This window comes from Varanus komodoensis, unplaced genomic scaffold, assembly GCF_004798865.1.
Source record: "Varanus komodoensis strain SLA01 unplaced genomic scaffold, ASM479886v1 scaffold1, whole genome shotgun sequence".
NCBI lineage: Eukaryota > Metazoa > Chordata > Lepidosauria > Squamata > Varanidae > Varanus > Varanus komodoensis.
The window spans coordinates 111,439,646-111,462,599 of NW_025335268.1; the positions used below are offsets into that span (position 1 = coordinate 111,439,646).

Here is a 22,954-nt window from a genome sequence, read left to right on the forward strand (position 1 = left end):
CCATGGACAACATTCCTCCAGGCTCTCCTGTCCTCCACCATCCCCTGTGGAAGTCCAGGTCACTCTGTGGAATGCAAAGATGGCTCAGGCAGTTAACACAATTGCAGTCAAGAACCCTCTTCCCTTTAGCAGAGCCCAGCTAGCTCCTTGGTACACACCTGAGTTGAGGGCAATGAAGCAAGAGGGGAGATAGAGTGCAGGTGGAAGAAAACTTCCTATTGAGACCAATTGAATAAGGGTTAGAGTTAACTATTGAGACTACTCTGTGATGGTGATTGTGGCAAAGAGGCAGTTCTTTTACACCAGCATTGTGTCTTCTCAGTGTTGTCCAGCAGAGCTTTTCTGAGTAGTTCACAGCTTATTACATTCTGGGCCAGAAAAAGAAGTTGTGGAGTCCTAGGTAACTCTGTGATGCATTTGCACAACACTTTGAAGATAAAGTCACTCAGTTTTGACCTGAATTGGACATGTCAATTAATGCATTTCCACCAACAGAGGCACCCAGTGTGCTGTCTGGTCCAGCTTATTGGATGAGCTTCAATTATTGATGCCTGAGGATGTGAACAAGGTGCTTGGTCAAGTCGTCCATCACACCTGTCTGCTCTGCTCTTGCCTGACATTACTTATTTACAAGAACTAAGGAAGGGTAAGGAGGGTTTTGTACTTGGGTCAGGAAGCTCTAAATGCCTCCTTAAGAGAGGGAGTGGTGCCAACCTCTTTAAAAAAAAAGGCTGTAATTAAATCACTCTGAAAAAGCCTAGCCTAACATCCCAGAGGATGTTAACAACTATAGGCCAGTGGATAACATCCCCTTCCTGAACTAGGTGCTTGAGTGGGTGGTGGTTGAACAACTCCAGGCACTCTTGGATGAAACTGTTAATCTAGATCCATTTCAGTCAGACTTTAGGCCTGGTTATGGAATGAAAACTGCCTTGGTTGCCCTGTGGGATGATCTTTGCTGTGATAAAGACAGGGAGTGTTACCCTGTTGATTCTCCTGGTCCTCTTAGTGGCTTTCAATATGATTGACCATGGTATCCTTCTGGATAGGACGGCTCGGGTAGGAGTAGGAGGCATTGCATTAAGTAGTTCTGCTTCTACTTGACTGGCCCATTTCATAAGGTAGTGCTGGGGGTTATTGTTCAGCCCCATGGCAGTTGTGCCATGGGGTACCAAGGATTCCATTTTATCCCCCATTAACATGAAGCTGCTGGGGGCGGTTATCTAGAGGTATGGCCTGAAGGGCCATCAATATGCAGATAACACTCAGCTCTACCTCTCATTTCCATTAAACCCAGGTGAGGCAGTGGCTGCTCTGAATCAGTGCCTGGGCATGTTATTGGATTGGATGAGGGCCAACAAACTGACATTCTATCCAGACAAGACAGAAATGTTGTTAGTGGATGGTTCATCTTTCACTTGGATGATACTCATACTGTTCTAGATGGGGTTGCATTCCCTCGAAGCAACAATATTCCTAGTTTGGGGATGCTCCTGGATCCCGAACTGTCATGGGAGTCACAGGTGGACTCAGTGGCACAGAGCACCTTGTATTAGCTTAGGGTCATAGCTGGTATATCAGCCTACCTGCACAGACAGGGCCTAGCTACAGTTATCCATGCTTTGGTAACATCTCATTTCCAGAAATTGGTCTGGAAACTTCAACTGATCCAAAAATGGGCAGCAAGATTGTTAATAAGAACTGGCCTACGGGAACAGATTACTCAGTCCTCTTCCAACTGTGTCGGCTGCCAGTTGATGTCTGGGCCCAATTTAAAGTGCTAGTATTAACCTTCAAGGCCATAAATGACTTGGGACCAGGTTATCTGAAGGAATACCTCATCCCATATGTATTCACCCAGTTCATTTTTGGGGGTTCTTCTCCAGGAGCCCCCTCCAAAAGATATAAGGAGGGTGTATATCAGGAGAAGGACCTTTTTCGTCTGTGGCATCCCAACTATGGAATGAGCTCGCCAAAGAGGTGCGCCTGGTCCCTACTCTGTATTCTTTTCAGTGCCAGGTGAAAACTCTTAAATTTTCCCAGTATTTTAATAGTTAACTTTTAAATTTTAGTTTTAATGTTGCATTTTAGCCTGTACCACTGCTATACTTTCATACTGATTTGGTAGCGATTGTTGTGGTTTTATTGTCTCAAGTTAATTTTTTCCTCTTTCTTTCTTGTTGTGTGTTTTTAACTTTTGTTAACTGCCCAGAGAGCCTTGACTATTGGGCAGTATAATAAATAAATAAATAGTTTTGAAAATTGGCAGAGTTAATTTTCAAACAGCAACCTGATTTAAATGTCCATTCTTATTTTATTAAAAATGAGTCATTAAATTTAATTAACAGGCACAATATTGACATTTGATAGTATATTTTTATTATTTTATAAGGCTGATTAAATTAGCCTTTTTAAAATAATGAACTCTTTAAAATATTAACTGGAAATGACTATTATAATTTTGTGCCAATTTTGTGATTCCACATGGTTGGGTCTTGAGTTTCTTCATCTACATATTTGTCCGTACTCATTTCAATGGTGGCTGTAATCTACTCCTCTGCCAGTGTTGTATATGCACACAGGACTTTAGATTGGGTCCTATGACTGTAAGAATGGGGCATGTTAGATAATAGGTTCTTTGAGGGTATTCTTTTTAGTGGAAAAGAGGCATATATCATAATTTCCTGATTGGAATTCTGGTTCTACTTGTTTCAATCCCAATCCAGCTAAGGGAAGATACTCTGCTGGGGCTCTGGGAATGCCTCTTTTGCCTCTATTGACTTTCCTTGTTGATGCAAATAGGTTGGCAAGGCAGAGCTTGCATTTCATAGCCTGACTATTTTGGAGCTGAAAATGGGGTTGCTTGTGCAACGTCAGCTGGGTATCAACATACAGGAAAATAGTTTAGATAACATTTGTGTGGCTGACATCTCTGTCAACAGTCCATGGGTCTACCTAATCCACTTCCAGTAGAATATAAACAATCTGATTCCAATGAGCCCTACCCATCTAAAAAGTTAGGTGCTTGCTCCACATCAGATCAGTAAATAACAGACAGAAATAGAAGCAGATGAAATATGAGTGGGCCATCCAGAGAGACCTTTGGGCCACCCCTTTTAATATCCCTAGTTGGGATAGGGAACTGGATTGTTCAAATTTGCCTAACCAATAAATTGCCATCTTAGAATCTGTATCTGATGCCTTGTGGATCTCAGGTTGCATCATATTCAACTAGAATTTTCATGTCTATTGGATATCACAACATCTCTTTAAAAAGTGATGATCTACGTAGGTTGGCTATGGTTAGAGCATGACACAGCTACTGCTCCTTTTGGAGAGGAGGTAGTTATATGGATACATGTTGTAATACTCCTTAATAGTTATTTATTTATTTAAAGCTTTTCTAACCCGTCCACCACTAGTGTCTTGGGATGGCTCAGAATAAAAAACAAGTAGAATAAAACAAAACACCACAGCATAGTTAAGGGTTTCTGATCATGTCTTCTTAAATTATCTATCCACCACCTGGAAGTTAATGCTTGGTCAATGCAAATGGATTCTCCAGCCCTTTTGACAGCTAAAGACTGTTGTCATAATTGTTGTTGTTAGTCGCGAACTTGTGTCCGACCCATCGCGACCCCATAGACAACATTCCTCCAGACCTTCCTGTCCTCCACCATCCCCCGGAATCCACTTAAGCTCACACCAACTGCTTCAGAGATTTCATCTAGCCACCTTATCCTCTGCCATCCCCTTTTTCTTTTGCCATCTATTGTTCCCAACATTGGGCTCTTCTCCAGGGAGTCCTTCCTTCTCATTAGGTGGCCAAAGTATTTGAGTTTCATCTTCAGTATCTGGCCTTCTAAAGAGCAGTAAGGGTTGATCTCCTAGGATTGACTGGTTTGATCGTCTTGCAGTCCAAGGGACTCACAAGAGTCTCCTCCAGCACCACAATTCAAAGACCTCAATCCTTTGGCACTCAGCCTTCCTTATGGTCCAACTTTCACAGCCATACATTGCAACTGGGAAAACCATAGCCTTGACTATACGCACATTTGTTGGCAGGGTGATGTCTCTGCTTTTTAGTATACTGTCTAGATTTGTCATAGCTTTCCTCCCAAGGAGCAAGCGTCTTTTAATTTCTTGGCTGCAGTCCCCTTCTGCAGTGATCTTGGAGCCCAAGAAAATCTGTCGCTACCTCCATTTGTTCCCCATCTATTTGCCAGGAAGTGAGAGGACCGGATGCCATGATCTTAGTTTTCTTAATGTTGAGTTTCAGGCCAACTTTTACACTCTTCTCCTTCACCCGCATCAAGAGGCTCTTCACTTCCTCTTCACTTTCTGCCATGAGAGTGGTATTATCTGCATATCTGAGGTTGTTGATATTTCTCCCAGCAATCTTAATTCCAACTGGTGATTCATCTAGCCCCACCTTTCTCATGATGTGCTCTGCATATAAGTTAAATAGGCAGGGCAACAGTATACAGCCTTGCCGAACTCCTTTCTCAGTTTTGAACCAATCAGTGGTTCCATGTCCAGTTCTCACTGTTGCTTCTTGACCTGCATATAGGTTTCTCAAGAGACAAATAAGATGGTCTGGTACTCACATCTCCTTAAGAACTTGCCACAATTTGTTGTGATCCACACAATCAAAGGCTTTAGTATGATCAATGAAGCAGAAGTAGAGGTTTTCTCTGGAACTCCCTAGCTTTCTCCATGATCCAGTGTATGTTGGCAATTTGATCTCTAGTTCCTCTCCCTCTTCGAAATCCTGCCTGTACTTCTGGTAGTTTTCGGTCCGCATACTGCTGTAGCCTAGCTTGTAGGATTTTGAGCATAACTTTGCTAGCATGTGAAATGAGTGCAATGGTGCGGTAGTTTGAACATTCTTTGGCATTGCCCTTCTTTGGGATCGGAATGTAAACTGACCTTTTCCAATCCTGTGACCACTGTTGAGTTTTCCAAATTTGCTGGCATATTGAGTGTAGCACTTTTACTGCATTCGTCTTTTAAGATTTGGAATAGTCAGCTGGAATACTGTCACCTCCACTAGCTTTGTTGTTGCTCAGACTTCCTAAGGCCCATTTGACTTCACATTCCAGGATGTCTGGCTCGAGGTCAGTGACCACCCTATCGTGGTTATCAGGGACGTTAAGCTCTTTCTTGTATAGTTCTTCTGTATAATCTTGCCACCTCTTCTTAATCTCTTCTGCCTCTGTTAGGTCCCTGCCATTTTGGTCCTTTATCATGCCCATCTTTGCATGAAATGTTCCCTTCATATCTCCAATTTTCTTGAAAAGATCTCTAATCCTTCCTATTCTATTGTTTTCTTGTATTTCTTTGCACTGTTCATTTAAGAAGGCATTCTTATCTCTCTTAGCTATTGTCTGGAATTCTGCATTCAATTGGGTGTATCTTTCTCTTTCTCCCTTGCCTTTCGCTCCCCTCCTTTCCTCAGCTATTTGTAAAGCTTCCCCAGACAGCCATTTTGCTTTCTTGCATTTCTTTTTCTTTGGGATGGTTTTAGTTGCGACCTCTTGTACAATGTTGCGAACCTCCATCCATAGTTCTTCAGGCACTCTGTCTATCAGATCTAATTCCTTAAATCTGTTTGTCACCTCTCCTGTATATTCATAAGGAATATGATTTAGGTCATACCTGAGTGGCCTAGTGCTTTTCCCTACTTTCTTCAATTTAAGCCTAAATTTTGCAACAAGAAGCTCATGATCTGAGCCACAGTCAGCTCCTGGTCTTGTTTTTACTGCCTGTATAAACTCCATCTTTGGCTACAGAGCACATAGTCAATCTGATTTCTGTGCTTATCGTCTGGTGATGTCCATGTGTAGAGTCGTCTCCTGGGTTGTTGGAAAAGAGTATTTGCTATGACCATTGTATTCTCTTGACAAAATTCTACCAGCCTGTGCCCTGCTTCATTTTGTACTCCAAGGCCAAACTTTCCTGTTATTCTGGTATCTTTTGGCTTCCTACTTTAGCATTCCAATCCCCCATGATGATAAGGACATCATTTTTTGGAGTTAATTCTAGAAGGTGTTGTAGGCCTTCATAGAACTGGTCAACTTCAACCTCTTCAGCACCAGTGGTTGGGGCACAGACTTGGACTACTGTGATGTTGAATGGTTTGCCTTGGATTTGAACTGAGATCATTCTGTCATTTTGGAGGTTGTATCCCAGTACTGGTCTTTTATTGACTATGAAGGCTACTCCATTTCTTCTGAGGGATTCTTGCCCGCAGTAGTATACCTGATGGTCATCTGAATTAAATTCACCCATTCCTGTCCATTTTAGTTCACTGATTCCTAAGATGTCGATGTTCAGTCTTGTCATCTCTTGTTTGACCACATCCAGCTTGCCTTGATTCAGCTTACATTCCAGGTTCCGATGGAATATAGATCTTTGCAGCATCGGACTTTCCTTTCACCACCAGATACATCTGCAACTGAGTGTCCTTTCGGCTTTGACCCAGTCGCTTCATTCTTTCTGGCGCTACTAGTACTAGCCCTCCACTCTTCCCCAGTAGCATATTGGACACCTTCCGACCTGAGGGGCTCATCTTCCGGCGTCATATCTTTTTGCCTTTTGGTACTGTCCATGGGGTTTTCATGGCAAAGATACTGGAGTGGGTTGCCATTTCCTTCTCCAGTGGATCACGTTTTGTCAGAGCTCTCTGCTATGACCTGTCCATCTTGGGTGGCCCTGCACGGCATAGCTCATAGCTTCATTGAGCTACGCAAGCCCCTTCGCCATGACAAGGCAGTGATCCATGAAGGAGGTTGTTATAATACTGAAGTATAAAAATTGCCTCCTATAATACAGCGGTTGGAAATTTGCAATGCTTTCAATATTTAAATTGGTGAATTAAGGCATATTTGGTCATATACATTTAATATGTAACACCAAAACAGATATATTTAAGTCTATTTTAATTTTGTTTCCTTTGTTTTCTTTTATCAAATAAGTGTAAAAATTCTTTGATGCAATAAAACTGTGTGCACAAACTCCCAAGAGTATGATTGATGTTTCATTTTATTCATCTTACAGAAAGGTTAGAGATCACTTTAACAAATGAATAATATTTATTATGAAGGATATTGAACAGGAAGTTTTTGTCATGGAGAAATCCTGGTTTTGGCTGACCTTCAGATTTATGTTGCAGCAATGAGAAATGTAAGATGGTTACAATGATTGGCATATATGTGTACTGTGAGCTGAAAGGATCTTTTAGTACTTTCTTCCTTTGTTATATATGCCTTTGAATCTAGCTAGAATAAGATTGATTTTGTTCTTTTTAAAAGACTGTGTGGAGTGGATTTGCCCATGCCAATCAAATATTTATACATGTTCTTACACAATTCTCTGCAAGTGCAGAGTGGTGGTTTGTGGCAAGGGGAACAAGCATATAGCAGTCAGATGGGGCCTATGATACTGGGTTTATTTAGTCAACATAATGTTGTGTTTCAAATCATTTGTTCTCCACTGCACATTTATGGAAAGATCCCATGCACCTTTTACAGCACTTTAAACGCAAACATGGTAACCGAACAGGAGCCTTTTGGGATGCAAAGGGTCATGGCCACCATTTAGAACATTCACTAAAGAGTGTTAAAATCAGGTTGGAGGTAACACAGGGAAGGCACTTTCATGTATGCCTTACAAACTGGTCATGTGGAACCACCAGGAACATGCCATCTGACGCCCCCAGTGAATGGGAAAGTGGATAAGAGAGAAGCTGCTCTCTTAAATATCCTGCTCCCAAGTTGCTCAGTGCTTTATATGCTAGTACCAGCATCTTAGAATTGTAGAATAAAAGAACTGGAAGGAGCCTATAAGGTCCTTCCGGTCCAACATCCCTGGTCAGTGCAGGAGTCCAAGTTAAAGCAGCCCAACACATGGTTGCTCAACTGCCTATTGAATTCTTCCAGTGTACGACAGCCCACAACCTCCCTGGGTCATCGATTCCATTGGCATACACGCTAACAGTCAGGAAATTTTTCCTTATGTCCACCTGGAATCTGGTTTCCTGTAACTTGAGCCCATTATTCCTTCTCCTGCACTCCAGCATGATTAAGAAGAGATTGTGGCTTCTTCCGTATTGCAGCCTTCTGAGCATTTGAACAGTGCTATCATATCTCCCCTCACTCTTCTCTTTTCCCAACTAAATGTGCCCAGTTCTTTTGCTCTCTCCTCACACGGATTTGTTTCCAAATGGCTGATCACCCTTGTAGCTCTCCTCTGAATCCCCTCCAGCTTGTCCACATCCTTCTTGAAAAGCAATGCCCAGAATGGGGCTTAACTGGTGCCAAATAGAGGGAAATTAGTACCTCATGTGATTTGGAAGCTGTACTTCTCTTGTTGTTGTTAGTCGTGAAGTCGTGTCCGACCCATCGCGACCCCATGGACAACATTCCTCCAGGCCTTCCTGTCCTCCACCATCCCCCGGAGTCCACCTAAGCTCACACCAACTGCTTCAGTGACTCCATCTAGCCACCTCATTATCTGCCGTCCCCTTCTTCTTTTGCCATCTCTTAATACTGCCTAAAAAGCACTTGCCCTTTTTGCAGCCACATTGCATAGTTGGCTTATATTCAGCTTATGATCTATAAAATTTCCAAGATCCTTCTCACTTGTAGTATTGTTGACCAAGTTTCCCCCATCATGTAACTGTGCATTTGGTTCCCTTTTGCTAGCATGTGTTCCTTTTGAATTAATTCTGTTGCTTTAGCCCAGTGCTCCCACCTATCAAGCTCACTTTGAAGTTTGTTTCTGTCAGCCAGGGTTTTAGCTGTCCTACTTAATTTTGTATCAACTCCACTTTGGTCAGCATTCTCTGTATCTCCTCATCCAAGTCATAAATAAAAATGTTGAAGATCACAGGGCCCAGGCCTGAGCCCTGTGGTAACCTTCTCATTACCTCTCCTCAGTTTGAGAAGGTGCCTATGAGAAGCACTCTGAGTCTGATTCTGTAGCCAGCTGTAGATCCCCCTGAGAGTTTTTTCTTCTGGCCTGATTTTTTCCAGTTTGCTGGTCAGACTATCATGGGGCATTTTATCCAAAGTTTTACAGAAGTCATGATATATTATCTGCCCAACATTCCCACAGCCACAAGAGAGGTTCTCTGATCAAAACCTGAAATCAGATTAATCTGGCAAAATCTGCTCTTGATAAATTCATGCTGGCTTCTAGTAATTATTGCTTTGCCTTCAAGGTACCTTCAGAGTGGCTTTTGTATTATCTGTTCCAGAATTTTCCAGGAAAGGACAGATTACGACTGATCTGTAGTTAAACCTGGCCTGGTAGCAAATAAGCATTCAGTGCAGGTCCTTCAGCAAGAGTTGCATGCTAAAAGGGTATAGCTCCTGAAGAGGTCTGGGCTTGACGTGCTCCACCCAATCAAGCATGAAAAGAGTGAGAGGATTTAATTCTTGAGAATAATTCAATTCTTGAGAATAACTCAACCACAAGTGAAAGAGCAATCAATCCTGAGCACATAGCAGAGTCCCCTTTTATACCTTGGCTGACCAGGTAGCAATGACAGATCTCCACTGGGTTGAAATTCACGCCACAAATGCTGATTGGTACATTTGAATTCACAAAGTTCCTGCACTTACCTGGGAGGCTGGGCTACCTGGGGGTTGGGTTGGGAGCTCTGGCGAGGGGTTTCTCAATATCTGGCCATGTGAATGGCTGTACTTTCATAGATAATGCTTGGAAACATGACTAGCCTGCTCAGGCATAATGCTAGCCAGCTACACTCCTGACAACAGCTCAGCTGCATTCTGCTCTAGGTGCAAGTTCTGGACCAGGGTTAAGGGCAACCCCATATAGATCACATAGCTGTACTGCTTTGAGGATTCTTATATACCCCTGTGACCAAATTATCCTTGTCCAGGAAATGCTGCAGCTGCTAAATTTGTCCAAATGTTTGTGCCATCTCATACTTGCCAAGAGTGTCAAAATACTGTAACTGTGCTTGAGTCATCTGTTGTGTAAAATGTTAATGCATTGGGAATTATTGGAGGGGGTAGTTTGGTACAAATGAATACTCTTCATTTCATCATACAACATATTTTGCTTTCGTACAAAGCTTTTTGCAGACTGACTTGTTTGGATTTTTGTCAGAGCACACATGTTCTCACACATATTGATATATGCTATCAGGTGATAAGCATTCAGACAATCCAATCAATACAGTGGCAATGTGATAGGCTCCTCACTGTCACTTTTGTTCAAAGACTGGCATGAAGTTATGTCAAATTATGCCACATGAATAATACTGTGAGACCAATAAAGAACTGAGAACATAGTACTGATTATTCTCATCTTTGCTGTGCCAAAAAAGCTGTTTGATGGGAATGATCGGAGACAATTAGTTTTACTTAAAGGACTGTGAAAATGGAAAAGTATTTACATTTTTAACAGTTATTAAAAGGGCATCTGCTAGATAGGGGATTTTTAAAACATGAAGGTATTTTGGTTATTGTTGTTGCTATTACCAAACTGCTATTGAACGTCTGGCCATATGCAGTATATATTTGCTCTAATATAGAGCGGCAGAAGAGAGTAGAATCATTCATTAATGAGCACTGATCATGGAATGTGATGGATTGTGTGAGGAATGGCATTACTGCTCTCTCTCCAGACTGCACTTCCTTCTTCTGCCATTTCTAGTCACATCTACCCTGAAGCATCAGTCCCCTGCTCATAAGTGGGACCTAAGTAATGCAGTCTGTCTTTGGAATACACCACTTAGTAGGATAGGAAAAGTCTCTTAAACTGTTTTTTTTTTTTTTAAAGTAGGGCCTACCCATACATTATATGTGGGATAAAAGCTGACATTTTGCACATGTACTTCTGCAACAGATACCATATCTTATGAGTTACCTGGGGAGAAATTCTGGGCATTTGGATTTTCCTTCTCCAATTGTATAAAATCACAAGGCTTCCACCTGCTTCGGTAAAAGGTGTTGCACCTGTACAATGCAGGTGCTGGGAATCAGTGAAAGGAAAGTATTAGGTCAGAATGACATGAACTTGTAACTGTAGAAGAAACAGAGAACAGAGGCAGGAAGCTTTCCTTTTGCCTATATGCGTGTAACCTCGACTCCTAAGATAAGTGAAATGTTACTCTTGGTGGCAAGATTTGGTTATAGAAACAATGCAGAGTGAATAACTTGGAAAATCACTGTGTGCTTAGTTATGCTTTTCTGCTATGTTTTGTGACATGTATAAATTTCCAGCAGACTGTCGAATAGGCACCTGTTCTCTTGCACACTGCCACACACATGTTTCAGTAGTACTGTTCTGATAAAAACATTGCTTTTTCTTTAACTTTCAGTATACATTTTTGTTTATGTTGGCTCTGACACAGGCAATCATGACCTGATTAATGGCCATGGCAGCTAGTCAATGTTATATGCTGCAAGTTTTTAATTTTAAAAGAGACATCCATGTTGCTTTCATCACTTCTCTCATACAATAGATAGAACAAAGGAGAAAAAGATCAATGAGATATGTACACTGTTATGAGGGAAAGACTTTTGTTAAAGTCAGTTCCTTCACAAAGTTTTCCTAAACAAAGAAGGCTTAACCTAATGGCATACTGGTGGCAACCAGTGGTTTTGTCAAGAGAGAATATTTTCTGAAAATTCCAGAAGGCCCACCAAAAATGGAAATGCTTTTATTGAACTCACTGTCTGTTCATCTGTTGTCAGTGTTTTTATTCGACAGCAATGGAACATTCTGTAGTCAATGTTTAATCTAAAGTGGAAGCAAAAACCAAGCTCCTGCTTACAGCCATGTCAGATAAGCAGAATGTGTAAAATCCAAGGTTCACCTTCAAATTAACTGAAAGACAGGTTTCTTCTGTAGCAGCCTGCCCATACCTTTGGGTTACCAGCAGAGGCCCTTCTCACCTCCGGCCATCAAGGACAGTTAGATTGAAGAATACATGGGAGCTTTTCAGTGGTAGTTCACCTCCTCTAGAATTGGTTTCCACTGGAGGTTCATCAGGCCCCTTTTTGCAGGTCTTGAGGAAGGCTCTGAAGACCCACCTATTTTCTCTGATCTTTCCATAATCCATTGGTTGTAGTAGGTGATATCTCTTTTATAGACTGTGTATAGAATTATTCTGTATTAAATATTTATTGAAAGTTTCACCATTTGTCCTTTTTGAAATCTTATGTGTTCCCTCAGGAAGGTTCTATACTAAGTGGTGCCATGAGAACTTTTAAAAATACAAGCAAATGGATAGGCTCATTCTCATGATGTTAAATGGTTTAGGATTGTGTATGAACCAGACCATTATTTTTAAGAGTCTTTTCAGTCCCACCACTTTGAGTGTGTGCTTAAGGCACAATCCTTTCAAGATGAGCATCAGACTCTGAAACTGGAGGCTGATGAACAATCTTTACCTCTCTGCTCCTCCTGCTCTGAATTGTTGCTAGACAGCCATTTTCACCCATCTAGCTGGATACTTCAGAGGGGGACCTCTATCTCTGACCTTGCAGTTGGCAATCCAAAGTGTCTCATGGACACCAAGAAGCTGTCTTAGTGGGTGCAAAAGTTAATTCATTCTTCCAAAACTAAAATTAAAAACATGTATAGACTGTTCTAAGTAGGAAAACAGACAGAGGCCCATGGATTAGGAATAATTATATACTAAAGCTCAGCATAGCCTTAGACTTTTTCAGTCTGTGTTATTGCAATGATAACTGAAAACAGCATTAGAAGGTCTGGCTAGCAAGAATAGTAATTTAAAATATTTTAGAAGTGAATTAATATCAATATATTTGGAATAAGATATAAGATCCTGATGTTGTGTGTGTGTTTTTTTAAGGGGAGTCATCACTTTTCTGCCATTTGGATAAAAAACAGGTGGAGGAGAACCTCAGGCCCTTCTTTCTAGAAATGCCATAGTCACAAACTGAATCAAAACCATATATATTAGAGAGTAGGGGATACAATCAAGCTCAGCTCCAATATGTGTAATTAAGAGAATGCTATTTTTGGCTTTTTAAGCCAAGGTGTTTGGAATATGAGGTGAGACACAAAAATAACTGGATTGCTCTTAGGTCTTTCCTGGAAAATCGTCTGGAGGTCGGCTAGACGTACATCATAGAACTGTATCTCCTCCTACACGCCCTCTCAAACTGCCGACTGGCTAGGTATATCCTATGAATAGCCCAGTCAGTATTAGAACTACACTCGCTACATGTATTGCCACAATAATGTTGGGGGGAAAAAATCAAACAGCGAATCAACATCATACTCCCGCGCACAATGCTTTTTCCGTAAAGCAGTTTTTGAGTGGAAAAAACATTCCTGTCCTCGATCATCCTCCTTATTCACCCGATTTATCTCCCTGTGATTTTTACTTGTTCCTGAAAATTATAAGTGGCCTGAAGGGAACACTATTTGCATCAATGGATGAAGACAAAAACGGCAAGCCTGTTGAAGAGCCTCACGCAAGAAGACTTCTAGCACTGTTTCAATCAATGGAAAATATGTATGGAGCAGTGTAGAGATCAGGAGGGGGAGTATACAGAAGGTGACAATGTTCAGAATGCTGTAATTCATCAATAATTTTTTTTATTACTAAACTGGTTATTTTTGTGTCACACCTTGTATACTTAAAATGGTGGCAAGCTGGCATTGCATAGCAGGTTTTAGTAACCAAGCAACCAAAAATCAATTATTTGAGTAAAGGCCATTACAGCATTCACAGAATAGACAAATATGAATATATTAATACATAGCATGATACGTAACTATATCACACCAGGCTCAGGCTTGGACCAGTAGATCACCATAATATCCACATTTGTTGGTAGGGGCGAAGTTCATCTCTGAGCTCCTCTGCAGTTCCTATGAATAACTACCTTTACAATCAAGTATGAATTCTGATCACTTAGTTGCTATTTACATAACAAAACACACATTAATTGCATCCATGCAATTAACATCACATCTAGTTCAGCACTGGAACATGTTTCCTAGATGTTGGAGGATTAAATCCTTAGATGCTTTTTATCTTAGAGTCGCAATCAGTTCCTGTACTTCATCTGTATCTTAGGCTGACATTGAAGGTGCTTGGCCAACAACTTCCATCCTTCTTGTTTACATCTCATGACAAGGGATGGGGAAATCAAGCTAGGGTCTGGCTCTCTTGCTCTTGCTGGACTTCTTTTCTATACTCATCTCTGGTCAGGTAGTGAGCTAAGGTGAGACGAAGTCCAGGAACATGTGGGAATGCTAGTAGACCCCTCATTTGTGCAAAGTACAAAATTCTTTGTCCAAAGTATGCACTGGAAAAAGCATTAAGTCCACATATGTCTATTTGGGAACACAGCTATCTTTAACACTGTTTCCCCTGGATTACTGTAAATTATTTTTGTAGATCCATATGACTACTGGTTAAGAGGAAGTTTTCAGCAATCAGGACAGTAGCGGAACAGAGATTTGCATTCAGAGAAGTTGTAGATTTTTTTTTTCCAAGGATAGAGGCCCCAGGTGAGATATAAAGTTTATCCTCTGGGTTCTGCAACATAAATAAATGTATCAATTATAATGATGTTACTGTTTAATGCCTCTTAGGAAACTGACAATAAGGGTGTGAAGTAATAATTCTCACCTGTGACTGGCCTCCAGCAACTGGCATTCAGTGGCATATAGACTATAAATATGGAAGTTCCATTTAGTTGTCATGGCTAATAGCTGGGAAAAATGGTATCTGTCCTACATCATCTGCAGACATGTTGAGGACTGATGCAAAGAATTTGCTCACCTTGTCTGCAATCTCCCTGTCCTCTTTTACCAATCCTCCCATCCCTTCATCATGAAGAAACTTCTGGAATTGACATATTTGGTGCTGCTTCAGAAAATACTCTGGAAACTCAAATTCAATGCAATAAAACAGTTGGAGAATAAATACTGCACAGGAACACACACTGCTGTGAGTAAGTCGCTAATGCAGATTAAAAGGCCCTGGGAAATAAAAACATTGAAAAAGTGTTTGGCTGAAAAGAACTGACACCAAGTTAGGTGCCAAATGAGACTTTGGGAAGGGCATTCCACACATGGGACACAGCCAGTGATGAGGCCCTCAGCCCTGTAGCCACCGACATCCTTGCCCAGTGGACACCTTCAGAGAAGGATCTTGGGTGTTCTGGAGGTACTGACAGAGGGAGGTGGTACTTCAGGTCCACTAGTCCAGAGTGATGAAGGTCAAAATTTTTGTCTGGACACAGAAAAGGGCCAGAAGTAGGAAAGCATATAAAGCACGGGCCTCCTGTGTTCAGTCCTGGTGAGCAGTCCCATGGGAATATTTCAATTAACCAAAGTTTCTAGGCCATGGTAGGAGGAAACCCCACATACAGTCCCTTAGAGTAAAAAGTATTTTTTATTGTATTGGATTTGTTGTTTTGAAATTGATTATATCTTGTCAGCATTTACACTACAAATGCTAAAGTTGCACTAAAATTTCAGTAAATTTTGGATATTTGTATGACCATATATCCAGTATTAAGAAAATATGTTAATGTAATTACAAGTACATAGGCTCCTGCAAACAGAAAAAACAACAACTTTTTGGCACTTTAAAGTCCAACAAGGTGTAGGGTTTCGTGGACTACAGTCCAGTTCATCTGAGAGCACAGTCCTAAGACTTTCCATTTAGGCAAGAGCCCTGTTGGATGCAATGGGATTTAGCTACAGGCAGATAAATTCACGATTGTTGCCTGAGATGTTACCCTTGTGGCAACTGAAACAATGAAAAGCAACAGTAAAGAAATAATGCAATATGACTGATTAGTGTCGGGCAGTTTTCAGACTGGACCCTTGCTTGAAACTTCTAGCTGTGAATTTCATGCCTCTGATCTTCTTAGGTGCCTTAGTTCTGTTTTTTTTATGAACATCTGGTTCCCAGTACAGTACAGCAAAACATTTCTTGTTTGATGACTCTCTCCCAGCCATTCAGTTCATAGTTCAACAAATGCTGTCATAGACCTCTTCTCTCAAGTAAGTGCTTTCATTTCCAGCACAGCATTCAAATGGCAGCATTATTGTTTCTGGGAAACTGTGATTCCTTTTACTGCCTGGTGAAGCCCCTGTTCTGTCTAGGAAGTAGATACCCAGGGTGATGAGATACTGCCTGATCTTACTCATGGAGAATGCATAATTTTCACTTGTGCCCGTGTCATTAACATCAACAGTCTTATGCAAGAGTTGAAACTGAATGGCCATTTCCTGTGCAACAAAGGAAATGTTTTAGATAAGGCCAACTGAAGAGCTGCAACAAAGTTGGAAATGGGATGAGAAGTGGTATTGCTGGGCATCCACTGATACTCACATTTGAGCAGGATTCCACTGTGTGAAGCTGGAGACCTGTGGCCCTCTTGCACCTTCATTCTATTTATCTACTATTTTTAAATTAATGTCCATGCCATTTAACAGCCAAAGCTCTCTTGCTGTTGTTCCCTGCTTAACTGCTCTGTCCAAGCATGTAGAATGTGATAAAAGCAAGGAGAAGGAGCAGTGGCCTTCACTTACTTTGCCTTTCCTTCTGGTCAACTGTGTGAATTGAGGTGCAGATGGAAAGAGCAAGCCAATGCTTTGAACAGTGCTAACAGTGGCAAGGAGGAAGGCCTAATTAAGGCAAGAGCTCTCCAAATAATGGAGTAAACACTGATCTGAGCAATGTCAAAAACAAGAGTTTTTGCTACCCACAGACTGCATGAGATCCCTACTGCCTCCCCCCTTCCCCCACAACCCACCTTTGGTGCTCTGTAACCACTATAGAATGGTTTGACCTTGAATTTCAGCACCTTATCCCTATTCTAAAAAAACTTGATGGGGGTGTCCTGTTGACTATGTAGAACCCTGGGGACTGCAGCCCATGGTGGGGGGAGTTCAGGGAAGCAAAAATGGACCTCGGATGTCTCACAGTTGCCTACCCTGACTTGCAGTCATGCTGCAAAGGATTTCACAGGCATTCTAAAAAATATAAAAATGTACTGATGTTTAAATAGATGAAAATCTTGCTATGCTAGTGTACGAGTATATACATGGGGCCTTCTTGATCTGTCTTGATTCTTTAGGCTACATCAAGTCATAGCCAGCTTCCCACCTGAATTTGAGAAGAAAAGTGGTTTCCTGTTCAATTGCTGTGCCATAAGACTGGACCCGTCATTATATTTCTGTGTTTTCCAGACTAAGTAAAGTGGCAAGTTTTTTTTAATTATCGTAACACTCTAGCATGCCAAGTGGTATGAATGCTAACCAAACAAAGTGGTTATATTAAGAAGATAATTTGAACCATTAGGTAATGCTTTATGTCTGCAAAAAGAATAACCAGCCATATGGTGAGGCCTTATCTTGCTTCATTCAATATGTCAGATAAGGTTACATTGCACCATAGTGTAGCCTCCTTTTTGCCTTGATATTGGTTACCTAAGTCCTCACCACAATTATATTAATAGCCAAACTAATGCACATGGACTATGAAATATACAAAAGATGGCTCAGTGAAAGGAACACTGGGTTTGCATCAAAAAAACTGAGATTCATATCTTCACTCATTAACTTATTATTTAGGTAAATCACTGGGCTAGTTCCAAATTTAGTTATACTTTGAATGGAGCTATTAAAATTAGTGGTGCCTCAGTTAACCACAATTAACTTAAAATCTCTTGATTTTACTGGGATTACTCTAAACATGGCTAAATCTGCAAACAACTCACTGTGTACTTGAATGATGTTCATTTCACATGTCAGCAAGTGTGATCGATGCTGTATATTAGTGCTGCATCAATATATTTTAGAGCCAGTATTTTTTTGGGGACATGGATCCTGGAATACTGGTTATGATTAAGTGGGGATGTTAAAAGCATCCAAATGGCAAGAAATTAGCAAGAATTCTATTACTTTGCCAGTGCTCATGAAGGACTTTTAATTAGAAGCAGGCTTTTAAAAAATAGAACATTGATTTTAAAAGATGCACATCCTGTAACATTCCCATTACTTTGGATGGGAGACACATCTACATTTCTCCTGCATGTAATTTTTTTATTGTTGGTTAATTTGGCATGAAGTTTCCAACACCTACCACATTTTGGATAAATAGAGCGAAAGAACATAATTTTATAAGCAATTTTGGCTGCAGTCCAATCTGTTAGCTCTATTAGATACAATGGGATTTACCTGTGAATAAACATGCATATCAGTTTGCTGTTTTGAAACGCCACAAACACAGCCTGACTGTTGTCTAAACTAAGCAATGCTTTGAATGCACCGGGTACACTGCTTCTCTCTCTCTCGCTCTCTCTCGCTCTCTCTCATCCCTCCCTATAAACTTCTTGCATCCAGTCCCCTGCTGATTTTTTTTTATTGCAAAGGAGGTAACAATGAATGAATTTTTCATTTTCCTTCAGATAAATTAACATTCAGTTTTGCTATAAAAATCAACAGATGTAGAATAGTGGCGTACCTTTCAATTACTTTTGTTCAACTTTCCCCCCCACCCCATGTGTATGTGGGAAGTAGCCATGTCCTGCATCTCTCAGACAGAAAACTAGATATAGGTGGTTGTGTGATTGTGTTCTCTAGCCCAGTAGTTTTCAGCCTTTCCACAGCTGGGGACCAGCAAAAACAGGAAAACCACCTCAGGGACCACTAAGGCAGAAACACGCCAGCCTTCCCAGCACACCCGCGATCCGCCTGTCTCCCCCCCTGCGTGCCCGCAATCGCGCCCATCTCCCCCCAAATGTGCTTGTGATTGTGCCTGTCTCCCCCCACCCCCGAGCACAATCACAGCCATCTCCCCTCCCCCCCCCAGCCTGATTACGGGAGATGGCCGCAATCTTTGTTGTTCTTTGTCACTTTGCTTCAAATTTTTGTGAGCAAAAAAAAAAAAAGTTACAGAATGGATTAACTTTATTTACATTGAACCTTATGAGGAAATTTGACTTGGCTCACAACCAATTTGGGTCACGACCAGAGTCCTGGAATGGATTAAGTTTGCGACTTGCATTCCTTGCAAGGGGGCAAAGGTGCTCTATATGGATTATTATAAAAATCTGGCAACTGCTGGGTGAGTGAGACGAGCTCCTGGAGTTGGGCATATAGAAACATAGAAAACAGAGCGAGTCAGAAGGGGCCGCCCGGGTCATCTAGTCTGACCTCCGGCACCAGCCGGCTCACATTCTTGTCTATCACATTCTTGTCTCCTGCTTTCATGTCTCAATCATGCAAAACAGAATGCACTCAACTAGACAAGGGTAATGATGGCATCATTTTGAAATTTTGCCACAAATGCACGATGTCTACGGAAAGTTTGTTCTACATTTCATCTATATTCCTTTTCTCTTGCCACTGCCAGACTGCAGTTCAGAGGCAACATGCAAGCAATGCTGTTTCCTTATAGTTTTGCTGTTTTTCTTGTTCTGTCAGTTTTTATTATATTTTATTGTGGTTCATGGCATTAGGAGGATATTGGATCTGAAAGGCAGCCCAGAAACATTTTCAATGAACAAATTCTGAGATTAGAGACATTTTCAACCCCCGCAAAGGGTGTCTATTCAAAGTAATGCCCATTAAATTCAACAGGGATTACTTCCAGGATATAGGAATTGGGACTGAGAGAAGCAAAAGAGGATAGGTGCACCTTTACTAGTTGTGTGGAAGTGATGCAGTAAGTGGAACTTTTCTGCACAACTGTTATAGTCCTGTCCGTAATGATCAGCTGCCCCTGAGTCCCCGCCGAACGGCTGCTAGGGTTCATGTTCCCACCCTGGATCCCCAAATCCTGGGGCCAGACACTGGATTCAGCATGCAACAACTCAAAATTGGGGGAAAACAGATTTATTAAAAGACAAAATAGACAATATAGGGGTGGAGGGCCTTAAAATGCTGCAACATACAACACACACAACAATGAGGGTAGGGAAGGGAACAGGGACTTGGAGAGCAGCAACTTTACCGGACTCACACTGTTTAGCAACCCCAAGACCTCCAGACCAGTTGGCCTCCCCAGACTAAAAATAAGAAAGCAAGCTGCTCCTACCACTAACACAACATGAAATACCCACAAAGCCTTCTTCCTTGTAGGACAGCATTCTTTGGCAGAGCCTTCAGCAGCAACAGGGAAGCTCTCCTCCGAGAGGAACCTCAATTTGTCCTGACTTCCTGCTTTTATCTGGTTAGATCAAACAGATGACTCATGAGGAGATATCTCTTGAAGTTGTTAGTTGCAGTCATGTCTGACCCATTGCGACCCCATGGACAACATTCCTCCAGGCCTTCCTGTCCTCCACCATCCCCCAGAGTCCACTTAAGCTCACACTGACTGTTTCAGTGACTCCATCTAGTCACACTCATCCCCTGCTATCTCCTTTTGCTTTTGCCATCTATTCTTCCCAGCACGAGGCTCTTCTCCAGGGAGTCCTTCCTTCTCATTAGGTTGCCAAAATATTTGAGTTTCATCTTCAGTATCTGGTCTTCTAAAGAGCAGTCAGGGTTGATCTCCTCTAGGACTGACTGGTTTGATCACCTTGCAGTCCAAGGGATTCGCAGGAGTCTTCTCCAGCATTGGTAATTCTTACTATACTTCAAACATTTTCATTATTATTACATTTGTTATGGTGATCTGTGATCTTTGATGTTACTATTGTAACAAAATCTTCCACAAGCAAAAAGATTGTGGCTCGCTGGGAGCTCAAATGATGGTTAGTATTTTTTAGCAATAAAGTATTTTAAATTAATGTATGGACATTTTTAGACATAATGCTATTGCACACTTAACAAGCTACAGTATAATTTAGCATAACATTTATATGCCCTGGGAAACTAAAATAATCATGTGACTCACTTTATTGAGATATTTGCTTTATTGCAGTGGTCCAGAATTGAACCTGGAATTTTTTCAAGGTATGCCTGTATATAGTAATTACTTGTTCTTTACCATATGGTTTCTGTTTAGGATTTTCTTAGGCTTTAACTAAAGAAGCATTGCTATATACAAATATGATCAAACTAAACTGTGGCATTAAAGTGTTGCCCAGCCTGAGCAAAGCCCAAATAGGAAGGTCCTGGGATTCCCACATATGCCACTCTGGACTTCTTGAAGAAAGAGGACAACAGTCATGTTACAACTGAACAGATAGACAAGCACTTTGGGATGCAAACACAACTATTAGTTGAAAGTCTATTCCAAGATGTGGAAGGGTTACCAAAACATTCAAGGGTACGTTGTTTTGCCCACTCCAAATAAATCTCCCCTTGATTCCCCTGCACAAAAACATCTTTTTTGATTTATACTGTTAACTTTTTGAAATCAGACTTATTGAGGGAATAGGGTTTCTGAAACATTTCTCTAACTCTTGCAGGAATGCAAGTTCACTCAAGGACATGTTTTTCATACTATGTTAGTTTTATCCCAACCAAAAGGTTTCCACAGTTGAGGAAACTATGTGAAAAACTGAAAATATTTCTTTCTTGTTTTAAGTCCCATGTGTGTCTGTTCAGAAGCATGCCCCACTAAGTTCAACTGGCCTTCCTCTCAGGCAAATATATAATTTATTCAAATTATGAGTCTTTCTGGTTGAAGCTGTCAAGGCAACATAATAACAAATATAGCAAATCAATAAAAACTGGTGAGATAAGCAAGAACAAAACAAAAAAGAATTGAAATTAGTAAGACTGCTGCCTTAATGGACTTGTTCCTTCTAGACTTATAGACTGGAAAAATAAAGCCTTTCTTTTGTACAAACTTGAGTGAAGCCTCAAGTTAGCTATGTTCAATTTAAGTTCTATTTATTTGTGTCTACTCTTAGTAGGACTTATGCTAAAATTATGTTAGATAAGTAGGACTTATGTTAGATATGTTAAATATTTAGTCAGGAATTGATACCATTTGTTCACTCAATTTTGGTGACAAAATCTAGAACTCACTGTTGCCATTCTGTTGCATTTCAGTATTTTTCTGTTTTACCTTTCTGTCTTTTTTTCAGGCCTGATTTGTGGTGATGTTTGTGGGAGCCTTAAAACATCAACACTTCCCCATGCTACTATGCCTTTCTCCTCGTCCAGAAAGAATAATTCCTTTGCTTCCAGTTTCTTCCTGTTCAGTGTGGCTACTATTATTAATGCAATACTAATGTGTTATTGTTACCATAACAATAGTACACAATTTTGTAATTGTGCTATATTTAGTCAGTTTCTGTTTCCTTTGTGAGTGGGCTTCAATTATTGGCTTATTTTCTTTGATAGAAAAAACTCAGTGTGGAACTAGAACAGGAATTGCCTAATTACAAGGCAATTGGTAAAAAGTTAATTAGCAACTAATATGTAGTGCTGGAGTTACACTGAACAGAAAAAAAAGTTGTGTCCCCAGCACTATATGACTCTAGTATAAAAACAACCATTTTCTCAGTGGCAAAATGTTAGAATTTTAATTCTAGGATAATGCATTGTCCCACTAAGTGCTTTATAAGGGGAATACATGAATCTTCAGCAAGAACCACGCAGTAAGTATGACTTGCATAAATGACTGATAGTACAGAAATAACCTACTATCATTTGGAATGGCTTTTATTGTTATTAAAGATGAATAATTATTGTGGCAACTCCATGCATTTGACAAATTTGAAGAAACAACCAAGCCAGTAATACACACACTAAGTTGTTTATTCTTGAATCAAACCATACCCTTTGCATCTGGAATTAATGTGAAAAAGTATCCTAACTTCTCAGTCAATCTGGAGTGTAATAAAAGACTGTAAGCAAAAGGAAATAACTGACAATTTTAAAGTCAAGCTTATATACAATCTTCAATATATTATTTAATACTGAACCTACATTCAAAATTTCAATTTAAAAATCTTTCGTTCATGTCTGATATGGAGGAAAAATCTCTCAAATGTCTTTGGCATGTGCAAAAATGTAT

At 40.7% G+C, this 22,954-nt stretch overlaps 1 long non-coding RNA gene across 1 annotated transcript in view; it reads left to right on the forward strand.

Annotated features, from left to right (window-relative positions):
* The window catches only part of LOC123028660, a 72,914-nt gene extending 50,489 nt beyond the window's left edge, over positions 1–22,425 (forward strand). The window contains exons 2-3 of the long non-coding RNA XR_006415728.1: positions 20,906–20,937; positions 22,020–22,425. This is a non-coding gene — a long non-coding RNA (uncharacterized LOC123028660). The remainder of the gene's footprint in view (positions 1–20,905; positions 20,938–22,019) is intronic.
* The last annotated feature ends 529 nt before the right edge of the window (positions 22,426–22,954 follow it).